Consider the following 8410-nt stretch of genomic DNA (forward strand, 5'->3'; position numbering starts at 1 on the left):
AGGAGTTGCAGCATAATAGGCTATGACATGTACATAATGCAGTGTAAGAAAATGTTAAGCAAAACGTTTAGGACATTAATAAAGGCAGCAAACCTTGGGAGTGTGCCCACTCCACATACAATTAATCCACAAAAGAGGGTGTCTATACCTTGTGCTTGGAAGGGTCCGGTTAGAAGTGTGCTGCCTTGGTGGAACTGGAAATGTAGGCACGGGGGCAGGAAGTTTGTTATTCAGGGAATGGGGGAGGGGGACCGCAGTGCACTGGTTCAAAGTCCACCAAACTATACATTCTATTCTTGAGCTGAGTCTGGTTCAGGAAGCACTCAATGCAATGACACTGAACCCTTCATACTCAGCAAAGGACTAAGCATCTCCGGAGAAAAGACAGAGTTCATGTCACTATAGGTCCTCGTGCGAGATGGTCTGGTGTACACCGTCGCTCTTGAATGCATACCATTGCAAATAGTCAGATGCAATATACATAAGTTCTTGAGCCTCACGAATCATTTCATCATCACGTGTCATTTGTTAAGGAATAAGTCCAGTGTCCCACTTCCACTAAGCTCACCAGATGCCTCGTCGGTACGTCGCCTGGCTGCTCTGAAAGGACAGTCGAAAAGTGAAAAATCCAGCGATTCGGTAAAGGTAGATCGAAGCAAAACCTCAGTTCGGAAGCCGCCAATATTTCGAACAGAGTTTGTTCTGAACAGTCTCCCTTCGAAATATTGGCAGCTTCCGACCTGAGGCTTTTCCTTCGCTGTTAAAGGGCATCGGTAGCCATACACAACGCGATTACTGCAACCAGAATTCTCTACGGTCAGCGTTACCCTCGGCGATGTCATTGTGCCCTTGAGTCGCAGGAGCAGTTTTGTCGACGAGGACTCGACACGCACTCGTAGTATTGCTCTCAGTAAAACAATGCAGTCTACTCGGAGACCGCCGTGTTACCTGTCCTTCATTCTGCGCAACTTCTACTGTAGCAGACAGACTGCACAAGACCAGTTCCGGGACAGCTCTTGCTAATCGCCTGAGTCTCGCCCGCGAAGCCCCTTGCTCGTTCACCTTGTTGACCTTCGAAGGCCTGATCGCCACTCGCTCAAGGCCTCCAAGAAGAAACTTTCCAGGAAAATCAAATGAGTTCAACGTTGTGACGTGTCTACCAGGCCCCTAAACAAACACAAAGTACCTGACATAGCAGCACAACAGCTATTAGTACTGTAACACCTCAGCTGCAATGCACGGTCCAAACCGCGGACTTTCGTTGCTAAGGCTGTTTGTTTGTTTGTAAGGAAAAAAAAACGACCATTAACTGTAGAACTACCAACGACATAAAAGCATCCCCGGTAATGGGATTACGGATGTGCTTTCCAAGCGAGCGACGAAGAAGTGTCTCGTGAGCTACGTTCCATCTTCGCCGTGACCAAAACTGTCTGGGCATTTTATTCAGACACGCCTACATCTGGAGGAACCGTATCACCTGTCTGCTCAACGGCTGTCCCGTCAAGATGCAGCTCTTCTCCTTCGGCTGCGCCCCTCCGCCTCTGCACGTACACGGGCTCAACACTATCGTAGCGTGCTGTCCAGCGGCGCCTTTTGCCACACTTGCGGGGTTCACCATTTTTGTACTCCAACACTGCCAGGACATCTACACCACAAGACTAAAGCAGAGTGCGCAGACATCTGCAGCTGCACCTGAGTTATCATCAGTTACCTTAACCGGCCCCCTTTGCTTCCGAAGAATTATACAAAAAGAGCTCCTTCTCTTCCTGAAGAACACACTTCATCCTCGTCTGTAACTTCCACAGACAGCTCACACACTGCAATGTGATACCCTTCAAAACACTAAGCCAGCTGGTCCGTACCCTGGAGAGCGATTTCTTATGACTGCCCCACCTCTGGGATACAACGTACAAGTCACCCTTCTAATTGGAACCTACTCTCAGGGAGGTGACCATGCCTCAATGGCCTCCCTCCCTGTAAGGTCTGGTGCGTCGTCAGAAGGAGTTCCAGCCGTCGCATTTCAACCTTTTCCTTCCTGGCGTGGCCCTTAGAGCACTGTCTCTCTCCTTATCAGTTCTTTCTCCTCCCACCCTCCCTCTTTTTCCTCCTTCTTCCCTCTCTCTCTTCCTCCGATGGGTACAACATGTAGACTTCATCCAGTTCCCTCTCAGCTCCACTCCACTCCACTTGAAAAATAACGCGATATCGCGCGTTGTGGGCGAGTTCAAGATTGGGGCCCTGGCGGTTACCATGGTATAGCGAGCTTCCCAGCGAACGCTGCTGAGGGAAGCCCGTATGTCTTCTGCGGTGTGTAGTCCTGCTGTATACCTAACCCCGAGCGAGCGGGGTCGCACGCCTTCCCTTTATACCGAGCATCCTCCCCATTACCATCTACACGGGTTAACTTGAAGGTATATCCCGGCGGTTACTGTAGCAGGGATCTTCCCATATATATGTGAGTGTGCTGGCTGTGGTAGGTAGTTACGTTGGGCTATCCATATCCTCGGCAATGATATTGATTACACAAGCGCTACTTCGAGACGAGAGAGGCACGTCTTGTCCCTGCTAGAAGTAGCGCTTGTGTGATCGTGATCTCGTACCAACTACCAACAGGCCCAGATTTCTTCGTTGCCCAGGCAAGGAGAACCGCTGCCTCCCTCTCCTGTATCACAATAGTCTTCTCTTTCACCCCTCCCCTCTTCCATGCACCGAGTGACCGAACCCGAGCGGGATGACCACAGATCAACAAACACCGCATAGCATGACAATCGACCCAAGCAGCACAATGTACTGAAAGTCGAGTGCAATAGGGGTGGACGGTATGTGTCTTATCAATGTTCCTTAGTTTCAAGAGTCTGTTCAAGGTCTTCCACCTACCCGTACACCTATTGCACTCGACTTTGAGTACATTGTGCTGCTTGGGGAGGAACGTGACACAACAATCCGAAATAGGGAACAATACAATGAACACTACAGTGAAAAACCAAGAACATGACGTCTAGAACACATGCAGAAACTTTGCTCTGAGTATCGTATCAGTTAGTGATGGGTGGAGCTGGCGCCTCGGGAGCTGGTCCTGCTGAGTTGGCAATATAGTAGGGTGGTCCCGTGGTACGAGTTGTCTACTATAGTACGAGTTGCTCGGGCATGTCGTCTCCAACAGGGACATTAAACCGCGTATGCTATGTGTAAAAAATTTAGCACCCCGGGCACAAAAAGCAGGGGAAATAATAATAACAAAGGAAAAAAATAATAATAACGGGCATGGCACGTGGGAAGTACACCGAGCGACACTGCGATGGATTTCCATGGGCATAGGTGTCTGGCGACGTTAAGCCCTCACAATTTGTTAATCTGTCAGCCAATATAGCTCGGTGATAAACATTATAATAAAAAGAGTTATGCAAGACCTTATGGCGTTTTTCATTTCCTAGTGGAACTCTTCACACACGTAACATGAAAAACGGTTAGGAGCAACTAATATTTATTCGAACAAGAACTTTCGTGCAAGAGACTGCACTTCTTCAGGTTACACAACTAAGTGCACTTAGTTGTGTAACTTGCACTTTGCCACTTAGTTGTGTAACCTGAAGAAGTGCAGTCTCTTGCACGAAAGTTCTTGTTCGAATAAATATTAGTTGCTCCTAACCGTTTTTCATGTTACGTGTGTGATTCCCTCTTCGCGGGCTCCTTGACAGTGTTTCATTTGGAACTCTTCACTTTGGCTGTGTACCGAAACAGGCAGGCCACAAGAAATTTGACGCACTGCAACAGGAGTGGCCGCCTCACACAGAAACAACAAAGTGGACCTATTTATGTTTGTACGTTGATATCCTCTCTTGCCTGAGCGAAGAGCGGGACCGGTGATGACCTAGGGCAGTTATAACAAGTGCCACGGTCGATAGATCACGCTTGGAAGAATTAGGCTTGATTATTGGCGGCAGATGAGGTGGATAGACGACGCGTCAGAGCCACTTGCCCCCAAATTGACAGTAGAGTTGACAAGGGCGAAAACTGAGGTTGATATTGCCTGCATATCTTTTTCTGCTTGCTGGTTGTTTGAGCTGATACCGAGGGTGGATGAAAAGTTCTGCGAAGGCTGGAGGCAGAAGTAGCAAGTTTTGTTTTTGATTATGATATATGAGTTACAGTGGTATTCTTATCATATATTTCTGCAGTTCTCCGCGAACGAGTGATTTTTTTTTTTTTCATTTGCGTGTAACAGTACGAAGTAAAGGCAGTGTATAAACTGTCTCTGCCGATTCTGATGAATTACAAATTGGAAAGGATTTCAACGGTTTTGACACCTCACCTCACTATTGTAACATCTGCTATGGGAAGGCTAAAGTATATTTCATAAAGTATATTTCATGAATACGCTAAGTCAAATAGTGTCGTGGAAACATACACTAAATGTATAGACCGACCAAATCGCAACACGAATGGTCTACGGGAACGCGGAGCTACTTGTGTCATAGTGCCACATGGTTACCAATTTGCGCGAAGAGAACGCTGTGCTTTGCATTACGCGCACTCCCAGTCGAAGGTCTTAGAGAACGATGTTGCTTTCATTCATGAATCATCAATTAAATGTGTGAAATCACTGTGAAACCGCGAAAACCTAAACCAGGAACCGTCACCATCCGCTAACAAGTTCGATGTGAATTCATCTTGGCGTAGAGTACATGACGCTTGTATGTGGATGACTCCCAAGTGGTCCTAGTTCTGAAACAGGGGAAGTCTCTACGGGAAACCGAGTCGTTCCGCTCAATAAGCTAAACTAGTTGCGTTTGCGAATCGATGGAGGTATTAATATTGACTTGCAAAGACTGGTTTCTTGCTCCACGTAATGGCAGGGTTCAGAAAATGTCAAAGCACTATATATGCTGTATCTTGAGTCTTGTAACCCATACCGATATGACACGGGCTAAGGGCTAGCTTACAGCAGCGATACTTATCGATGTGAAGAGCGCATATGACACCAGCTTTCACGGCTATGTCACGCAAGGGCTTCACAACCTTGAAGCCGTGCAAACCTACATACCCTTTGTTGGATAGCGTAATTTCAACAACAAAGTTCTGTATGTGAAGGATGAAGACAAGGATCTTTATACCGTTTATTTGTTTGTTTGTTTCTAAGGTCGTTTGTAAACAGTCGTGACGACGCCCACTTCTGTTTGGCCAACAACGGCGAGCAAATCCTGCCATTACCCCGCCCCAAATGGACTCATATCACCCCAGCATTGTTCGCACTGTTGCGCAGGTTGCAAAGCGCCCGTAATACTTTGGAGTCGTTCCTCAGTGTGCGGGACATGCATATCTTCCCTCATAAAACTGCATACGCTTTTACCCCTAAGCATATTCAGCGTTTCCAGCTGCACGTTGGCAACCCAAATTACTCACGTTCTCCATAATGGTTTCCTTGGAGCAGCACCTGAACAGAGCATCTTATGGAGCAGTGACGTGCGATCTGTCGCATCTACCGTGTGTTTGCTTTTTTTCAACGTCTATACTGACATTTGCAAGTCCCAAGTGCGCTTATCCCCCCTTAGAATGTGCATATGGCCACTGTATTACTCTGGAATCTGCCACTCTGCTTCGTTTGTAGCATGCGTCGAATATGCATTGCGCAGAAGTGTTATTGACCGCGAACTTTCATTTTGCCATCTTGATTACGAACTGAGATTTGCAATCTTGTTCATTCTAACCCACTCTATATCGTGATACTATACCAATCTTAACAGTCTTTTATGGCTCCCACGCATTTGATACAGGTTTACGTGCGCGGCACTTAAAATGTAATATCTCGAACGGTCTCCGACGTGCGACCAAAATAAAACGCAACTGAGGTATTATTTAAGACTTGTCGGCTCGCAAGAAAAGCACTGATACAAAGGACTGGCGCCTCATCAACCTCTAACGGTCTTCCCAGCGTAATGCTCGGATATGGCCGATTGACCGTAGCTGATCCCATTTGTTATGGTGCGCACCTTGGGTCTTGAGGTGACGTTTTTAAGGAACGTCCATTTATCACCGAGATGAATGAAGGCGAACGACCGACAAAGGCTCCTAAATCCCCCGCCTTTTGTTATCTCTATAGTTTTACCGTGTCATAATGGAATTCTGCTTTACTTAGACCGTCTCTAGAGAACGAACTCGTCGCAAAAGAGTCGGTCGCGTCTTCTTTCTTTTCTTTTTTACGTGGCGAACACACCCAGCAGTCAGGAAGAAGGACATTACCGTGAGGCCAGTTCTGTTTTCAGCGGTGGGCGCACTAGCCAGTAACGAACGTCAAGCAATGTGTAGCTCGTGTGTAGGTTATGATGGTTCCACACAGAGGCGTAGCCTGCAGAAATCGTTCCTTTGGTAGAACATTTCGGAGAGGGAAACCGAGGGTGAAGTCCGCTATCCCACATAAGGTTCCCTTAGAACACCTTCCGAAATCTCCTTTCTTTCTTTCATTTTTTTTTCTTCCTTTCTTTTGTTTCTGGCTGGTTTTGTTACTGGTTCCACACCTATAACTACATGCTAGCAAAAATCCGAGGGTGGATGAATGGACGTTAGAGATGCCCTTTGTGCGGTTGCTGAACAAAATTGCTTAATATTTTATTATTACCGGTGGGGAGAGGGACTGTTTAGAATACTGACTGTCTCATTTAACTGTAGACAGGCTTCATCATAGGTTTCCATAACCTTTTCAAGACGTAGCAACGTTTCTGTTCAAGGGGGCGCACTGTATTAGGCTATTAACAACTTTCTAGCAAGTTCTTATCATGGTTCTTTAGGACAGGGGCCTCAAACTCAAATGGAGTCGCGGGCCACATTGACCTTAGATCACGTCATGAAGGGCCACACAGAAAAGAAATGGCGATAATTACCATAAAATACCCTGATATACCATAAAATAAAAGATATACACACAAAAAACAGGAGCGGTGTAGTTATTGTGGAGCCCGACGGTGTGTGCAGAACTGAAAAACTCCACTTGACACACAAAGAGAAATAAATAAGCTGCTTTTCAAATCGGGTACCAAAAATACGAAGAACGATTCGAGAAAAATACGTAGTCCTTCACAAACGATTATGACAATGCTCAGGAGCACTGAAGTTATCTCCTGTTTACACACTGTATTGTTGCCTTTGCCTACAGTTTCAAGTTGGAAAAAGAAATGGAAAAATCAGAAAGAAACAGCTAGCTGACATTATTGACAACAGATAGCTTAATTCGGGCTTGTTAATATGACTTTGAACAAATTAAAATACAATGACCTTTGTACCTAAACATAAGTGTTCCGTCACTCTTTTTTTTAGTGTGTCACTATTTGACTTAGTGTGGGAATTAAGACGAGCTTCATATTAGTTACGGTGGCAGTTTACCAAAGTGCACGCGAAGACCAGGTTGCCGTAACTCGATGAGGTTCATAAGCCACAAGTGCTCGCATGCGTATATTCTGCCTAATATGGACAGGGGCGTCAGTACCCCGGGCAAGGCCAAAAACAATACCTGCAAGTCTGGTTTTATTCCTAAATCTTGACAAAATCTTTGAGAGTAGCTTCGTTCTCTTTGGTGGTCAAGGGCCCGCGGGCCACAGAATAGGTAATCGTGGACCCCTGCTTTAGACTATCAAATTTCATTGATCGATCTCGTGCGAATAATCTCAGCTCGCGTGAGTACAAGGCGGATTGGTTAGGTGATGTACAACTGAAGTGTAGAACGAAATGAAGGAATTTTGAGGCCACTCCGTGTAGTATTCACAGGAGCGACGTTTCCCAGAATACCACAGCTTCCTGCTGCCACGTGGGCGCGAACGCTCAATGGTCGCGTTGAGTCGCGACTCTTGCGTTCCAAAGGCTGTGACTCTCTTTAACCCCCCTCTACTTGCGCTCCACCGGTCTGGTGACGGATCTCTGAAAGTGCTTCCCCCATCATCATCCCCTCATCCGTTTCCAATGCGCAATAGGGCAGTGTACCGCCTCAGCGGCAGTGAGTCGCCCACCTCATCATCATCCAGTGTGTGTGTGTGTGTGTGTGCGTGCGTGTGTCTTTAACCCCACAAGGAGCCTCTGCTTAACGCTCCAAATCCTCGCCTGCTTGGCGAGGATCCACGCTTCCGCTCTAACCTATTTCCGCTTCGGAGTTTTGAAGGCACGTGATTTTTAAAATCGTAGCATTGAATAACTTGACCTTGCGAAAGGCTGAGTCGTTGCGTTCTTACACCACCGCTGACGCAGGTGATCAGCGATGTTTAGTTTCCCGACGTGGATCGATCACTCGTATGTAGCGCAGCCCAAAAGACGCGGACAAAGACAATACATGACAACTGCGTACTCTCAACTGAACAACTTTAATGGGTATTTACCAACTATCCCGCCTTTTCTCCTTTAGTGGATCGATCAACCGATAGATCAC

Source organism: Ornithodoros turicata, chromosome 1, assembly GCF_037126465.1.
Source record: "Ornithodoros turicata isolate Travis chromosome 1, ASM3712646v1, whole genome shotgun sequence".
Lineage (NCBI taxonomy): Eukaryota > Metazoa > Arthropoda > Arachnida > Ixodida > Argasidae > Ornithodoros > Ornithodoros turicata.